This window comes from Rhinoderma darwinii, chromosome 1 (genome assembly GCF_050947455.1).
Source record: "Rhinoderma darwinii isolate aRhiDar2 chromosome 1, aRhiDar2.hap1, whole genome shotgun sequence".
Lineage (NCBI taxonomy): Eukaryota > Metazoa > Chordata > Amphibia > Anura > Rhinodermatidae > Rhinoderma > Rhinoderma darwinii.
Genome location: NC_134687.1, coordinates 652,384,424 through 652,403,005, shown reverse-complemented (window position 1 = coordinate 652,403,005; position 18,582 = coordinate 652,384,424). Strand labels below are relative to the sequence as shown.

The window sequence follows — 18,582 nt, the reverse complement described above, 5'->3', positions numbered from 1 at the left end:
TCTGCTTCCCGACTGGCCGGTCTCTTCGTCCAACACATCTTCCATCTACATGGCTAGCCTTTGCATATTGTCTTGGATCGAGGGGTTCAGTTCACCTCAAAGTTCTGGAGAGCACTTTGCTGTCTCCTCAATGTAAAGTTGGACTTCTCCTCGGCCTACCACCCCCAGTCCAATGGTCGAGTCAAGAGGGTCAATCAGATTATGGAGAACTACCTGCGGCACTTTATCTCCAGGCAGCATGATGACTGGGTGCAGCGGCTTCCTTGGGCTGAGTTCTCTTATAACAACCATACTAGTGAGTCCACCACCTCCAGCCCGTTCTTCATTGTCTACAGCCAACATCCACTAATACCTCTTCCTGTTTCCACTATGTCCCAGGTGCCTGCAGCTGACTCTACCTTCAGGGACTTTCTGCAGATATGGCAGCGTACCCCATCTTCTATTCTTCTGGCAGTTGACCGCATGAAGAAAAAGGCAGACACTAGAAGATGAGAACCTCCCCAGTTTCTTCCAGGTACTAACTTCTGGCTGTCTTCCAAGAATATCTGGCTGAGGGTGCCATCTTGCAAATTTGCCCCCAGGTTCCTCGGACCCTTCGAGATTCTGCTGCAAATGAATCCTGTGTCTTACAAGCTTTGGCTGCCTCCTACCCTCAAGATCACAAACTCCTTCCATGTCTCCCTGCTGAAGCCCGTGGTCCTGAACCGGTACTCCAGGTCTCCTAGTTCCGCAGTGGCTCCTGGCGGCTCATCAGAGACTTTCGAGGTGAGGGAGATCCTGGCCACCAAGAAAGTGGGAGGAAGGATGTTTTATTTGGTGGATTGGAGGGGATTTGGTCTAGAGGAGAGGTCTTGGGAGCCAGAGGAGAACATTGATGCTCCTTCCCTCGTGAAGAAGTTTCTTTCCCGCTCTGGCCCCAAGAAGTGGGGGCATAAGAGGGGGATACTGTAACGTCTATGGCCGCGGACCGTCGTCCCTCTGATGGCCGTGGCCATGGACTAGTGGGTTCCCAGCGGCATCTCACTCCTGAGATATGCCGGCACTCACTTCCTGGTTCGGACACGGTCTCCCGCAGGGCGCACGCGTCCGCACGGCCTTAAAGGACCAGTGCACGCACAGTTGCAGAATATCTGCAATTAGCCCAGAATGCTGATGGAGTATAAAAGGGGCTCTGTCCTCTTGATTCTTGCCTGAGCGTTGTTGTGTTACATAAGTTTGTCATTGCAAATGGTTTCTTAGTGTTTTCCAGTTCCCAGTGTTACTTGTTCCTGCTGCCTGCACCCTGTATCCTGTGCTACCGTGCCCCTGTGCCGTCAAGAGTTGGAGTCGTGTTGTGTTCTCCGCTGCATCTATTGTGTTGCACCCCGCCGGGTGTCTGTCTACTGTCGGAGCCTCATCTTCGACTGAATCCACCGCTATTGTCTACATTTCCTCAGATACCCTTTCTGAACTATAGACAATGCATTGTACCTGTTTGGCCAGCTGCTATTCCACTACATGGTGCGGCCCAGTGGGTCCACACCTCGCACCGTGACAGTACGCTCAGGCCATGGACCCCGCTGGTCGATCCAAGACCAAGATGACGTCACAGGAGATGCGGGCGGTTATGTTAGACCTCCGGTCTCGACGGGACCAAGTCCTCCAGGCCTTGGACATTCTCGCACGTCGGCAGGAGGTGCGAGCTGCCGTTCTTCCTACTACACCTCCTGGCAGTGTTGATCCTCTGACTACACCTCCTGGCAGTGTTGATCCCCGATTTTCTTTGCCACTTCCTGATTGCTATAATGGAGACGCAGGGACCTGCCGTGGATTTTTGAACCGATGCCATATCTACTTCAGCCTGTATGCAAGGGCATTCTCGTCTGATGGCGCAAGGGTTGCTTTCATCATCTCTCTCCTCACTGGCAGGGCCATTGCATGGGCGAATCCTATCTGGAAGAGACAAGGACCAAAGAACCATGAGTTCCAGGGGTTCATCCAGACATTTCGCACAGTATTTGAGGAGCCTGGACGAGTCTCGTCTGCAGCCGCCTCCTTGCTGAACCGACGCTCTGGAAACACATCTGTGGGCGAGTATGCCATCCACTTCCGCACCCTTGTGGGAGAACTGTTGTGGAACAATGAGGCCGTGGTGGCTACGTTCTTGCTGGGACTGTCTTCTAAGATTAAGAACGAGCTTGCCGCTCGAGATCTACCGTCTATCCTGGATGACATCCTTCTAGCCACCCGGATTGATTATAAGGATCCGAGAACGGCTCCAAGAAGCTCGTCGGGAGGGAGGATTCCCTAGTCTGGTCTCTACTTTTCAGCAACCCATGCTGGCCTCAGATGATGACCATCCTCAGGAGTCTGTGAGGATGGACCAGTTTAAGCTATTTACACAGGAGAGACAATGCAGACGCACCTCGGGACTCTGTCTATATTGCGGCCTAAGAGGCCATATTATGCGTCTGTGTTCTCAAAAGCCCCCAAGCCTAGGGTTGGTAGGAGAAACAACCTTGGATAAAGAAGGACGTTCATCTAAATTGTCCATTCCCGTGACCATAATGTCGGGTGAAAAAACGCATTGAGTCTCTGCGTATCTGGACTCTGCAGCCAATTTTATACGCAAAGACCTTGTGGATCTTCTTCACTTGCCCACTACCCTTCTGGAGAAGCCATTGATCGCTGCCTCAGTAGATGGATTGCCGCTGCCCGACCCAATATTGTTTGTAACCAAACAGCTGAGGCTTCAAGTGGGAGCCCTTCATTCGGAGCTCATCTTTGTTTCTTCTACCCAAGGCCGTCAACCCGGTGATGCTGGGTTTGCCTTGGCTCCGTCTACACACCCCAGTCCTGGATTAGAACTCCGGAGAGGTTCTCCAGTGGGGTCCCAAGTGCTTCAGCTGCTGTCTGGGGTATCCATTCGCCTCAGACTCCTCCGCATCAGTCATTGGCAGGGTTGCCCTCTTGCTACTTTCAGTTCTCGAATGTCTTCAACAAGATGGAAGCAGAGACGTTGCCAACACATCGAGCGTATGATTGTCCTATTGACTTGGTTCCTGATTCGTCCCCTCCTCGCGGTAGAGTATACCCTCTCTCCTTACCTGAAACTCAGTCAATGTCTGTCTATATTAAGGAGAATCTAGAGAGGGGCTTCATACGTAAATCCTCATCCCCGGCCGGGGCCAGGTTTTTCTTTGTGAAAAAGAAAGACGGATCCCTCCGACCCTGCATTGACTACCGGGATCTCAACCAGATCACGGTAAAGAACAGATACCCATTGCCTTTAATCTCTGAACTGTTTGATCGCATACGAGGGGCAAATCTTTTTTCCAAACTAGACCTGCGCCCCCTTCAATATAATCTGGATTCGTCAGGGTGACGAGTGGAAGACTGCATTTAATACACGTGATGGCCATTACAAATACCTGGTTATGTTCTTCTACCTCTGTAATGCCCCCACGGTCTTTCAAGTGTTCGTCAATAACATTTTCCGTGATCTCCTATATGTCTGTCTTGTGGTGTATCTCGATTTAGATTTTTTTCCCAGATCCAGTAACTCATCAGTGTCATGTCTGCCAAGTTTTGCTTCGATTAAGGGAGAATCACTTATATGCCAAGCTGGAGAGGTGTGTGTTCGAGAGAAAGTCTCTACCCTTCCTGAGCTACATCATCTCCGATCAGGGTCTCAAAATGGATCCTGAGAAGGTAAAAGCTGTCTTGGCATGGCCACGCCCCCAAGGATTAAGGGCTATACAGCGCTTCCTGGGATTCGCCAACTTCTACCGGCTGTTCATTCCAAACTTCTCCTCACTGACAGCCCCCATCTCGACCCTCACCAAAGAGGGCATGAATGCCAAGGTGTGGACTCCAGAAGCAGAAGCCGTGTTCAAGAGCTTAAAGAAGGCCTTCACGTCAGCCTCAATCCTTCATCATCCCGATGTATCCCTTCAGTTTTCGTTTGAGATAGACACCTCCTCTGTTGGTGCTGGCGCACTTCTGTTCCAGGGAGGTTCCAAAGGCAAGGCTGTGGTATGTGGCTACTACTCTAAGCTTTTTTTCTTGGGGATCGGGAGTTACTGGCCATCAAGCTAGCTCTGCAGAAGTGGAGACATCTACTAGAAGGCACAGCTCCTCCAATCCTGGTCTTCACGGACCACAAGAACCTCACCTATCTTGAGACGGACCAACGGCTGAACCCCCGTCAAGCCAGGTGGTCGCTGTTCTTCGCTCGTTTCCAGTTTGAACTCCACTACCGACCTGCCGACAAGAATGTGAGGGCCGATGCCTTGTCTAGGTGGTTTAAGACAGAGGACACTATGGAGTCCACACGGAATATCATTGACCCTTCCTGCATCATCTCTGTCAACCCTCTGCTAGTTAGAGACACTCCTCCGGGAAGGACCTTTGTATGTCTGGCGGACAGAGGAAGAATCCTTTGCTGAGGACACAGTTCCATGCTGGCAGTTCAGGCGGGTGCCCATAAGACCTGAGACCTAATTGCCCGTCAGTTCTGGTGGCCCACGCTGCCCAAAGACGTCACGGACTTTGTCTCATCCTGTACAGTGTGCGCAGCAAATAAAGTTGCCAGACCAGCTGGCCTGCTCCAACCACTGCCTGTGCCTGATGCCCCCTGGCGACATATTGCAATGGACTTTGTCACAGATCTGCCTCTTTCTGATGGATGAGTTGGTCTGGGTGGTGGTGGATCGCTTTTCCAAGATGGCTCATTTTGTTCCACTGACTGGTCTGCCTTCTGTTTCCCGACTGGCCGGTCTCTTCGTCCAACACATCTTCCGTCTGCATGGCTTGCCTTTGCATATGGTCTTGGATCGAGGGGTTCAGTTCACCTCAAAGTTCTGGAGAGCACTTTGCGGTCTCCTCAATATAAAGTTGGACTTCTCCTCGGCCTACCACCCCCAGACCAAAGGTCAAGTCAAGAGGGTCAATCAGATTATGGAGAACTACCTGCGGCACTTTATCTCCAGGCAGCATGATGACTGGGTGCAGCTGCTTCCTTGGGCTGAGTTCTCTTATAACAACCATACTAGTGAGTCCACCACCTCCAGCCCGTTCTTCATTGTCTACAGCCAACATCCACTAATACCTCTTCCTGTTTCCACTATGTCCCAGGTGCCTGCAGCTGACTCTACCTTCAGGGACTTCCTGCAGATATGGCAGCGTACCCCATCTTCTATTCTTCTGGCAGTTGACCGCATGAAGAAAAAGGCAGACACTAGAAGATGAGAACCTCCCCAGTTTCTTCCAGGTACTAAGTTCTGGCTGTCTTCCAAGAATATCCGGCTGAGGGTGCCATCTTGCAAATTTGCCCCCAGGTTCCTCGGACCCTTCGAGATTCTGCTGCAAATGAATCCTGTGTCTTACAAGCTTCGGCGGCCTCCTACCCTCAAACTCCTTCCATGTCTCCCTGCTGAAGCCCGTGGTCCTGAACCGCTACTCCAGGACTCCTAGTTCCGCAGTGGCTCCTGGCAGCTCGTCAGGGACTTTCGAGGTGAGGGAGATCCTGGCCACCAAGAAAGTGGGAGGAAGGATGTTTTATTTGGTGGATTGGAGGGGATTTGGTGCAGAGGAGAGGTCTTGGGAGCCAGAGGAGAACATTGATGTTCCTGCCTTCGTGAAGAAGTTTCTCTCCCGCTCTGGCCCCAAGAAGAGGGGGCGTAAGAGGGGGGATACTGAAATGTCTATGTCCGCGGACCGTCGCCCTGACTTACCCTCTGACAGCTGCAGCCATGGACGAGTGAGTTCCCGGCAGCATCTCCCTCCTGAGAGACGCCGCCACTCACTTCCTGGTCTGGACACTGTCTCCCGCAGGGCGCGCTCACGGCCTTACAGGGCCAGTATGTGCACAGTTGCAGAATATCTGCAATTAGCCCAGAATGCTGCTGAACTATAAAAGGGGCTCTGCCCTCTTGATCCTTGCCTGAGCATTGTTGTGTTATCTAAGTTTGTCATTGCAAATGGTCTCCTAGTGTTTTCCAGTTCCCAGTGTTACACGTTCCTGCTGCCTGTATACTGTGCTACCGTGCCCCTGTGCGGTCAAGAGTTGGACTCGTGTTATGTTCTCTGCTGCATCTATTGTGTTGCCCCCTGCCGGGTGTCTGTCTACTGTCGGAGCCTCATCTTAGCCTGAAACTTTTTGTTTTATTAGAAAAATAGAAAAACATAACAACATAACTAATACATATCATAAATCACAACAATATATACAATATATACACAAAATACATTACTGCATTTTTTTCCCATCCCTGGTCTTGGCCAATTCCCTCATCCATTTGCACTCCCACCAGAATCCACTCACCCCCACTCACTCCCTTCCGTACTCATTTGAAACAATCAGCCGGAAATGTGTCAAACCCCCGGCATACATACCTATATACATGGTGAAACACCATACACCGCACACATTATATACACCCTTACATTTTTATTTATTTTTTTATATTTATTTATTTTTTTATATATATATATATATATATATATATATATATATATATATATATATATTTAATTTTTTTATATTAATATACTGACCCTAACTCTATCTAAACTAACCCATCACCACACCAGGCCAACACCCCGCCCCATGTCCTCTCATGTCCGCTTAGTCCTGGCGTTGGCCTCCACCACCTGACCCTAAACCTCCCACTCAGACCCTCGCCCCATGTCTTCTCATGTTCTGCATAGTCCGGGCCTGAGCGGGAAATTAAACTTTAACCACACCCCTCCCCACTCCCCCCAATTCCCCCACCCAACCTATATAAACCCCTTTCACTATCCCTCACATATTCATAGCAACGAAACAACAAAACCACAACCCGAAAGCACCAAGTTCGGTTCCTGTAAGCCTTTATACTGCCTTTATGTATCAAAAAACAAAAACCTGAAGTGCACTAAACCAGCCTACCACCAGAAGGAAGGAGAAAAGAGACCCACCCGACCCCCCCAAGGCCAGGTCCCACCCATGCCGACACTTTCCCTATCGCTTCCCCTATCGCTTTCCCCTATTGCTGTCCCTTCTCTTACCCTATGTTTAATCTAGCCGTAACTTACCCTCCTTTCCCTATTACTCTCCCTATCGCTTCGTTTTATGTGCCGGAACGAGGGCAAACGCCCCCAGACGAGCCCCCCCGCCCTGAAGGCCGATACCCTAAGGCACCCTAAATGAAAAGCCCCTCCATAAGCGAGAGGCTTTGGGTGCTCCCAGTCTATCGACCTCCAAAGAACGCACCTTCACCAGGTCACCGATGATATTCCCTACGACCTCATCAACCCGGAGGATTTTGCTCTGCGTAGATACTAAACACAGTGCATTCCAAGTAAAGTGCCTAACCAGTATGCTAACTAAAAAGGAAGTGTTACGGTCCCTACCACCTAGGTCTCTGAACATCCCATAAGCCCACCCGGCATAGGAGAGGTTGGATAAGCCGGGCCAGCCGATGGAGGTACCCACCCTTTTATATACCTCTGCATTAAAGTGGCAATGAAGCAGGAAATGTTCCATACTCTCCAGTGTATTGCTACACTCCTCCCGAGGACTTCCTCTGTCATCAGTGTTTCTGTACTTCAGATTGCCCCTCACATACAGTCTCCCGTGGAAGCAGCGCCAAGCCAGATCCCAAAACTTCTGGGGAATCCTCACTGAATTTAAAAGTTTTAATCCCTCCCCGAGGTCACTACTTGGGCAGTCTTTGAGTGCCAGGGGCTTCTGGAAGTGGGTCATCAGAACCCTTCTGTCGAGAAATTTTCTCGGTATGGCCCGATCTCCCACACCTCCAGACCCCACCGGCGCACCATCTTCAAAACCAGGGCGGCATAAGCCGGGAGATGCCCGTGGGGTGTACGCCGGTCTTTCACTTGGCCTCCTCTCTCCCATTCCTGGAAGAAGGGCTGAAACCACTCCCTGCAGGAGAGAATCCACCAAGATGCACACACTGCCAAGGTAGAGCAACATGGGCATCAGGTAAGCTTTGGCCAAATGAACCATTTCTCTAAGGGTTAAGGACCAACCCTTCCATTGGACGACCTTCTGGGCAACTAAGTTTAGCCTGCCATCCCAGTTTTTCTTGGGATAATCACCCGGGCCAAATTCCACTCCTAAGATCTTTGAAGACCCCTGAGGCTCAGGAACGGTGTCCAGGAGACCAAAACTAGAATCTCCTCCTCCCAGCCAGAGACTCTCACACTTGTCACGGTTAATCTTGGACCCAGATGCCCGCGAGTAACATTCCACTTCTGACATCACCCACTCCGCCTCCCCTTGCGAGGAGACGAAGATGGAGACGTCATCCGCGTATGCAACCACCCTCTGAGTGGTTTATGGCCCTTCCAAGCTGATCCCGATCCCCGCCAATGGTCCACGGTCAACCCTTCTAAGAAAAGGGTCAATCGCGAACACATATAGCAAGGGACTCAGAGGACAGTCCTGGCGGAGACCAGACCCAACCTCAAAGGGGGTTCCAACCCAACCGTTAACCAGTGCAAAAGTCTCTGCCCCAGCGTATAAGGTCTGGAGCCAATTGACAAATTAACCCGGCAGGCCATACCTCAGAAGGACCGACCATAGATACTCATGATTCACCCGGTCAAACGCTTTGGCCTGGTCCAAGGACAGGACGTACCCCTTCCACTGGCCAGAATTTCTGACACTGAGGAAAGCACTAAATGTGCTGCGGCCTGGAACGGAACAATGCTGGACAGGTGAAAGGAGCCGGGGTGCAAATTTCACCAACCGATTAAACAGCACCTTGGCGAGAACCTTTCTCTCCGTATTGAGGAACGCTATGGGACGCCAATTCTCAATACGAGTCGAATCCTTACCCTTTGATAGAACAATCAAAGCTGACCTCCTCATTGACCTCGGCAGAGTGCCCGAGGATAGACACTCATTAAACACCGATATCAAGAGGGGAACTAGGGTTCCTTTAAAGGTCTTTGTAATGATAGGGGTAGGGAAACGGACAAGTGAGCCCTAATCTACCCGCCACTCTGTCCCTGCCTACTTGCAACGACCCGCCCTAGGCGACGGGGTACAACTGGGCGGCGGTCCCTATGCTCAGTAAGTGCACGAGACAAACAGACAAGGGTACACAAAGCTAAGGGAAATGGGGCAGTTGCCCACGGCAACACAGTGAGCAACAAGAGAGGTGAACGAGCCGAGTCAAAGCAGGAGTGTACGAGGTACCAAACGCAGAGCAGGAGAGTAGTCAGTAAGCCGGGGTCAATATGGAGCAGGATCAAATAGTCAGAAGCTGTAGCTGGGCCAGGAAACCACACGAGAAGAATAACAAGCACGGAGGAACAGAAAAGGCAGGTATAAATAGACAGAGGGCGGGAGCTAGCTGAGTCTGGCCAGGCTGCGATAGGCTCTCCCACTCCTAAGCCTGCCAGCCTGAGTGGTGGAAGCTGGAGTCAGTCTCAGACACATAGACTCAGGTGCCGACTGATTACCTATGGGCGTTAACCCCGCTGTGCCTGGCAGATCCTTTACAGTACCCCCCCTTTTATGAGGGACCACCGGACCCTTTCTAAGTGGACCTGGTTTATTGGGGAAACGAAGGTGGAACTTCCTGACCAATACCCCAGCGTGAACATCCCGGGCGGCTACCCAAGTCCTCTCCTCAACAGGTCTCTTACCCTGACGTAAGGTCACCAGCTGACTCTCGGCAAAGGCAGTCCTGTCAGTCTCATCATAAATGAGTCCGAGAGCAGAAAAGAAACGATCAACGGAGGAAAGTTCAGGGGCGTCAGGAGCCAAGGAGAAGGCCCACTCTTGGGGCCCTTCCTGGAGCCGGGACATAATTATACCCACCCGCTGGCTCTCAGAACCTGAGGAGTAAGGCTTTAAGCGAAAGTAAAGCCGACAACTCTCCCGAAAGGAGAGAAAAATCCTCCGGTCCCCTGAGAACCGATCAGGCAACTTGAGGTGGGGTTCAAGGGGTGAGGTGAGGGGCACTACCATGGTAGTGTCAGGCTGGTTGACCCTCTGAGCCAGGGCCTGGACCTGTAGGGAGAGACCCTGCATTTGCTGGGCCAGGGTCTCAAGGGGGTCCATAGTAGACACAGGGACCAGGGTAGACTAGGTAACGGGCTTGTGATTATGTAATGATAGGGGTAGGGAAACGGACAAGTGAGCCCTAATCTACTCGCCACTCTGTCACTGCCTACTTGCAACGACCCACCCTAGGCGACGGGGTACAACTGGGCGGCAGTCCCTACGCTCAGTAAGTGCACGTAACAGACAAGGGTACACAAAGCTAGGGAAATGGGGCAGTTGCCCACGGCAACACCGCGAGCAACAAGAGAGGTGAACGAGCCGAGTCAAACCAGGAGTGTACGAGGTACCAAACGCAGAGCAGAAGAGTAGTCAGTAAGCCAGGAGCAGGATCAAGTAGTCAGGAGCTGTAGCTGGGCCAGGAAACCACACGAGAAGAATCACAAGCACTGGAGGAACAGGAAAGGCAGGTATAAATAGACAGAGGGCGGGAGCTAGCTGAGTCTGGCCAGGCTGCGATAGGCTCTCCCACTCCTAAGCCTGCCAGCCTGAGTGGTGGAAGCTGGAGTCAGTCTCAGACACATATACTCAGGTGCCGACTGATTACCTATGGGCGTTAACTCCGCTGTGCCTGGCAGATCCTTTACAGTCTTATAGAATTCGGATGTTAAGCCATCCGGCCCTGGCGATTTTTTCAGACCTAGCCCGTCAATCGCCAGCATTACTTCCTCTTCTTTGATTGGCTCTATCAAAACATTAAGAGAGGAATCCTCTCCTGGCTCGGGAACAGTTTCAGCCAGGAAAGCCGACATCTCCTCTCGGTCTGGATCCTGCTTACCCAAAAGGTGAGAGTAGAAGGATCTAACGATCTCCAGAATCCCTGACTTGGATCTCCTCAGGGACCCTGCACTGTCTATTAGTCCAGTCACTATTTTACGACTCACTAACATCTTACAGTTCCTGTAGGGGTCGGGCGAGCGGTACCTCCCGAAATCCCTCTCAAGAACCAAAGATGCGTGCCTATCATACTGACACCTCTTGAGCAACGCTTTCACCCTGGAGATCTCCACCTGGCTACCTCCGGCCGAGACCAGATGTTCGAGTTTCCTCCTCAGATCCTGATACTGGCGGTACCTGCTCATGGACCTGAGGCCTGAAAGCCGGCGGAAAAATCCTGCCACCCGATATTTGAACAACTCCCACCACTCTGACTTAGTGCCACCTAGATCCAACAAAGGTACCTGGTCCTGAAGAAAATCCTCAAAGGCCTGTCTTATCTCTGCTTCTTCCAGGAGAGTGGAATTCAGCCTCCAGATACCTCGTCCCATCCAGAGGGATTCTGCAATGTCCAGAGAAAACAAAATTATACAGTGGTCGGAGAATTCCACCTCAACAACGGACAGTGGTGAAGAGATGGCTTCCTCCTTCAAAAAAAAAACCTGTCTATCCTAGACCTACAACTACCTCTTTGATAGGTGAACCCGGGGTGACCTGGGGTATGCCTAATGTGGACATCCACCAGGCGAGCCTCGCTAGCTATGCTATTTAAGGCCACGCTATCATAGCCCAGTCTATCTTTGGAACCTCCTCTATCACGGGGTCTAACGATAGTGTTAAAATCCCCTCCAAAGATGACCTGCCGACTGGAAAAAAGGAAAGGCTTAATCCTCATAAAGATACTTTTTTGGTCCCACTTTGTTTGGTGACCATAGATGTTAATTAGCCTTAATTCTTGTCCCTTCATGAGAACATCTAAAATCAGGCACCTACCAATTTCTAATTCTATCATCCGTCTGCATTTTACCGATGCGGTGAAAAGAACCGCCACACTGCTATATGGCTCAGCCGCAAGAGACCAGTAGGAGGGTCCACGTCGCCAATCCCTCCTGGCTTTTACGACATCTGCCAAAAGTGACAGTCTGGTCTCTTGCAATAACAAAACGTCAGCTTCAACTCGGCTGAGAAAATAAAAGGCTGCAAATTTAGCCGTATCTGACTTAATGCTGGCGACATTAATGGAAGCCAGCGTCAACGGTGCGGGTACCACCATCCTGGATGATAAAATTAGACGGCTTTCTTCTTCCCTCCCCTGTCGTGATCTGAAGAGGACCCTCCAGACCCTTTCTCTTTAGTTCTTTTTTTGGAGGTAGTGGAGTCCATCTCCTCCTGGCGGACCTCCCCCCCTCACTCACACTCCCATCCTCGTCCCCTTGTCCCAGGTTGACCCCTGCCCCAGAGGCCTTTGTACCTCTCGGGGGAAGGGGCCCAGCACCCCCTGAGACCCCTACCTCACCCTCCTTCTCACTTTGCTGAGGAGCTGGAAGATCCATGAGGGCTTGGTAGCGGTTGGGGGAGAGCACCAGAGGGGTGCAGATTTTTCCTTCCGTGGCCGGGGCTTGGCCAGATGACTTTGGCCCCCTCAAGATCTTATCCTGTGTCCCAGATGTTTTTTTAGGCTGTACCCTCTCTTCCTCACCAACACTTTCATATTGGGAGGATTGAGAGTCCTCAGCCGCTTGCTCCCTCTGGATCCTCCTGACCTCCTCATCCAGTTCAGCGTCCCCAAGGGCATCCGTCTCCAGGGCAGGCTCCGGGTTCAGGCCAGAGGTCCCCCCAGTTACCTGGGCTTCCCTCAGCTCCCTCTCCTTTTGCCTCTTCTCCAGCCTTCGATGGTAGGAAGGCTGGAGCCCTTTCCTTGATGTCTTCACTTGCCCTTTTGCCCCGCCATCTCTGCATGCCTCCTCATCCACAGGAGCCACCCCACTCTCTTCTCCTGCAGGCTTGGAGACAGCATTGACCATGGAGCAAGGACACCTACTGAATGGGTGACCTAAGTCACCACACAGATGACACCTAAACTGGCCACACGATGTAGCTAAATGACCTACCCCCCCCCCCACAATGCAGGCCGCGCTCAAGTGTGAGGGGTCGCCACACCGGTGACACAGCCTCGGCTGTCCCTGGTAGAAGACCAGGATGCGATCCCTCCCAAGGAAAGCAGAGGATGGAATGTGGGACACAGTTTGCCCCAGACGCTTAAGTTTCACCATAAACGTCCAGGCCCCCGACCAGATGGCAAACTCATCCAGATTTTTCCTGGGCATCTCCGCTACCTCTCCAAACCGACTTAACCAGGTCATGATGTCAACACAAGAAAGTGACTCGTTACGGGTGAGAACGGTCACCTTCTTGAGACCATTCTGGCGGGATGTTGCTTGTGCAGCAAAATCCCGCCAGCCGGGCTCGTCCTTCACCAGCTCATAATTCCCCCAGAAGACCTCCAGGCCTCCTGGTTGAACAAAGCTGATGTCAAACTCAGCTGAGCCATGAGGGTGTATCAGGGCAAAGAGGTCACGTGCCCTGAAGCCCATCCCCAGCAACAGCTCCACCACCGTCTTTCTGGGGGAACAGATCTCATTGCCGTGCCACCGGAGACGGACCACATTCCTCCTGACCACAGCCTGCCCGGTTGTCGGGAGTGACCACTGATCCCCTCTTTTCTCTCGGAAGGCCACCAACCCATACCTATCTATCCAGAAAGATAGGTCCCTCTGCACACCCCCTACAGTTAGGGACTGCTTCCCCTCCCTTAAGGCCTGCAGGAGGCGCTGTTGCAAGTGACCTTCCCCAGGGCCAAAGGACAAGGATGGGTGGGCTGGTGGTCCTCCCCCCACTACCCCAGCATAAGTCCTGCTTGGGGCACTGGGAAGAGGAACACCAGGCTCCCCCCACATCACCGGCTGATACATTCACCCGCGATCCTACCATTCTCTTGGTTTTCTGTTACCTTCCCTGCCCTGACCCCAACCCCCACCTCTGCATCATCAGGTGCAGCTATGGAGGGGCCAACAGCTGACATAAGCGGCACCTCCACGCGACCCTCCGCGTCATCGGTGTCCATATCACTTGCCAGGGCAGGAAAAGACACTTCTTTATCTGCAGAAACATTTTTTTCCATATCTTTTTTTTTACTTTTACTTTCTTCATTAATTTTATCAGCGATTTTTCCTTTTTCAGGGCTGCTTTGCAGCGGCTGTTCTGCGCTTATTCTTGCCAGGCCACTCCCCTCCTCCGCTCCGGAGTGGCTGGCTCTGCCCCTCACAGAGGCTCTGACTCCGCCCTTATCCGAGGCATCGGGTGCCTGCAGACCTATCACGCTGGCCGGTCCCGGTGTGACAGGACCGGCCACGTTACAGGCACCGGACCCACGGGACCGCGCTGCAGCCGACTTCCGGTCCGCCCCCTCCTCCGATGCACGGCTCACACCGCTCACCGGTCTCTGGGGCTCGCCGTCAGCCAGGTCTGGGACCACGCCCCCTGCTGCGCTCCGGCTGCCAGCACCGCCCACTTCACAGTAAGCAGCGTCCGGCGCCATTTTGCCCGTCCTCGTTTCAATCTTCCCGCTTTCCCGCCCCGACTCCACTGCAGAGGCCGGGGGGCTTGCAGGACCTGCACTCTGGACCAGAATCTCTTCTGACCCGGAGTGCAGGGGAGACCCATGAACATATACGAGCCTCACCTCTTGTTTTAGCCGTCTCTCCTCCCTCTGCTTCTGTCTCAGCTTCTTGCTTCTGCGCTTCTCTGCTGCTGCACTCCATGCTTACTCCTCCGGGGGCAGATCCGAGCCAAAGATGAAACTCTCCAAAGACACGGGGGACTCCTGATCCCTGATCTGTGTTAGTATCCCGGGGGGGATGCTCTCCCTCCGACCCGGAACTGAACTCTGGCAGGCGCGCCATGTTGGGAGAGATCTCCTCCCTCACCGTGAGCTCCCCTGACTCACGTGGTGCCCCAGAGTCTTACTCACTGTCAGGGATTGGCACCGACATGTCAGGGGTTTCTCCCGCGGCGATCTCCATGCTGGTCTCCATGCTGGTCTCAGCTGCCTCCTCTTGCTGCTTCCCCCCTCTCTGGCTTGCGTCAGCCATTGCCTGGAATCTGTCTTCGTTTTTCAGTTTTTCGGCGAAGACTCCCCCTCCGGTCATTATCGTTCCCCTCCGCTCCTCCACCTCCTTCACTTCCCTTAGCAGGGCACGGACCTGTGCAGCGAATTTCGCCCGCTTGCTGCCCGATGACTTGGCCGCCCTCTGCCGGGCCACGGTCAGGTCACCGCGGATTCGCTGCAGGGACCTCCCCAGGTCTTTATACTCTTCCATGTGGGCCACCAGGCGGGAGCCAAACGTGTTTTCTCCTGGCCTCATTGACCCCCACTCGGATGGGTCCCTGCAGCCTTGTTGATCCATTCCCAGTTGTCCTTCTCCTCCTCTCCTCACGGCATGCTGCAATGCCCCAACCCTGGGAGAGGACGAGGCCACGCTGTTACTGCCTCGAGATGTCCTTCTCTCCCCTAGCGCTAGCTCCACTTTCCCAGCCGGCTGGGATGTCCCTCCACCCCCCACCGGCCTTCTCCGGAGGGTGGAGGACCGGGACTCCATCTCCAGATGGAGCCCCCCTCGGGGTACTCTGCTAGCCCAGGCAGGTGTAATAAACCTGGGCAGGTGAAAAAGGCAGAGTCCCTGGGACGGTAGTTGCTCCAAGCACAGTGCACCACACCCAAAACACTCCTCTCTCCTCAGAGATCAAGCTCGTTCTGGCACCTGTCTCAGCCTGAAACCACCGCTACTGTCTGCATTGCCTCAGGTACCCTTTCTGGACTATAGACATTGCATTGTACCTGTTTGGCCAGCTGCTATCCCGCTACGCGGCACGGCCCAGTGGGTCCACACCCCGTGCCGTGACAGTAACATACAGAATCCCAAGCTCATCTTAGTATCTGAAGCCAAAAGAAATACAATGTTATCAAGTCTTGTCACGTCTGCCTCTTTAACAGCTGAATGCAAAGTCATACACCAGAAGGCTTAGAATAGAATACCCCATCCTCCTCTGTAGGCTGTTTAACAGTTTCACCTGTCCGTCATGTTGAGCAATTTAGCTTCACACATATAAAGATATTAAAATATCTTTGACAATTCCCTTCTTTTGAACATAAATTTGCTTAGCCATGTATTAGAATACTCATTCAACAGCTACATTCTGATCAGCTCCCCTGAATCAGGGCATCCCGTTGTGCCATTCACCTTTGGATGGGTATTCAGTATACGTGTCTAGCAGTGAGTGTACAGTGTTACATACTGTACACACCTGAAGATTTAGGGAATTCCAGGTTTTACAATTCGGACAATACCATCCACCTTGGTGTTGTGCTACGGCTTGGCAAATAACTTTATCAGGTGTGGAAGCATTCAGTGTCACGTAAACAGGTGGCCCTGAATGTCTCCTCCGTTCTCGGTTCTTTGGATAGTGGGTGGTCTGATCCACATGCACTTTAATATCCTGTGCTGTTTTCTTAACTACTAATACTTTTGCAATCAAACATATTACAAGTTTAAACATAATATATCTCTATCTAAGTAGCTGATTGTAGTTAGTCTTACTAAAGTACATACTCCTAGTCTCCTGGGTGGCAACCACTTATATGCTTTAAACCCACGTATATGAAGTATATGTTGGGCTGAAGCACATCCCTGGAGTGATTAAACACTCCTGCAATCCAGGAGAACAAGATCATGTCCCATCCGGTGGCATTCATCGATGCCACCCCCTTTATTCGTTAAATTACCTTTTATTGCGCCTTCTAGGCTCTGCGTTAACTGATCGACAGTAACTCTTTCAGCACCCTGGAAAGTGAATTCCGATCACAATAAAAAGACGTTCGTACTTACAGAGAACTTCCTGCTTCTTCCTCCAGTCCTGTCTCCCGGCCGTTGCCTTGGTGACGCATCCCAACACACAATACACGCCCACTTGGACATAACTTTAAACACGCCCAGTTGTACTTAAGAAAGGCTCATGTGCATAAATATAAAAATGCTCATAACTTGGCCAAAAATTCTCGTTTTTGAAAAAAAAAACACGTTACTGTAATCTACATTGCAGCGCCGATCTGCTGCAATACGAGATAGGCGTTTAAAAATCTGGTGACAGAGCCTCTCTAACTGAAATTTGTTCACTAAATTTTTGATAGCGTAGCGACACAGTTGTAGCTCAATTTTTTTTACAGTTCTATATTGAACGTTCAATACATTTTTCTCCTACATTTTTCTTATTCTTCTCTTCTTTTTTTTTTCCTATAAATTTCATATTACACGTGTAAAAGCACAACATACACAACCACCTTTATAAAGAGTATTACACGTGTTGAAGCACTACATACCCCCCTAATAAAAATGTCCCAATCATCTCAAAGGGTCTACTCCGCTGAGGAGGCATACGCCATCCTGGCCTCTGACACTGAATCGGCCAGCGAGGGAGAAGAGGAAATTGCCCCATTCATCTTGACCTCATCATCCTCATCCAGTGATGAGGTACCCCCACAAAGAAGCCCCAGGACATCAGTTGAGGCAACCCCCCAAATGAGTGATACCCTGTGGAACCCACCCCCTGATAATTATGAGCCTCACATTCCAGATTTCACAGGGAGCTCAGGAATGCGATTTGAGACTGAAGGCCTCGCAGAAATTGACTATTTCAAGCTCTTTTTCTCTGAGGATTTTGTTAATGTAATGGCGGCCCAAACAAATTTATACACCCAACAATTTTAAGCCGAAAACCCCACGTCATCATTTGCTAGGTGGACCCCCATAGAGGCAGCGGAGATTATGAAATTTTGGGGCCTTGTCCTACATATGGACCTAGTAAAAAAAAATAGAGATTAGGCAATACTGGAGTGCGGACATTTTATACAGCACCCCATTATACCGCATGGCAATGACCCGGGCACGATTTTAAATTATTCTGAAATTTTTGCATTATAATGATAATGCACAGTGCCCACCCCGTGATGACCCCACATACGACCGCCTATTCAAAATCAGGCCAATGATTGATTATTTCTGCACCAAATTTTGGGAAGTGTACACCCCCGAAAAGAACATAGCAATAGACGAGTCCCTTGTACATTTTAAGGGGAGTCTAAAATTCTGCCAATATCTGCCAAGCAAGAGGGCGAGGTATGGAATTAAAATGTACAAGCTGTGCGAGAGCAGCTCAGGGTACACCTACAGGTTTCGGGTTTATGAAGGGAAGGACACCAGGATAGAACCTCCAGAATGCCCCCCTGTCCTGGGAGTTAGTGGAAAAATAGTGTGGGACTTGATGCACCCACTGCTGGACCAGGGCTATCACCTTTACGTGGATAACTTCTATACCAGCATCCCACTATTTAAATGCCTCTCCACCAGAAGTACTGTAGCATGCGGCAAAATCAGAGAGGCCTCTCTAAAAATCTGATTGGGCAACCCCTAAGAAAAGGAGAAAGCAGGGCACTACACAGCGATAACTTGTTGCTGGTCAAGTATAAGGACTAGAGGGACGTCATTATGTTGACCACAATACAGGGTAGTGGCAGCACCCCTGTCCCTGTCCGAGGTAGCACCACAATCACCCCCAAGCCAGACTGCATCCTTGGCTACAATAAGTACATCGGAGGTGTTAATCTCTCTGATCAAGTACTGAAGCCGTACAGTGCCATGCGTAAAACAAAGGTGTGGTACAAAAAGCTGGCCGTGCTCATGGTACAGATGGCA

At 51.4% G+C, this 18,582-nt stretch overlaps 1 pseudogene; it reads right to left on the bottom strand.

The window, feature by feature from the left end:
• Positions 1–18,582, bottom strand: part of LOC142700497 (uncharacterized) — a 330,989-nt pseudogene that overhangs the window by 271,538 nt on the left and 40,869 nt on the right.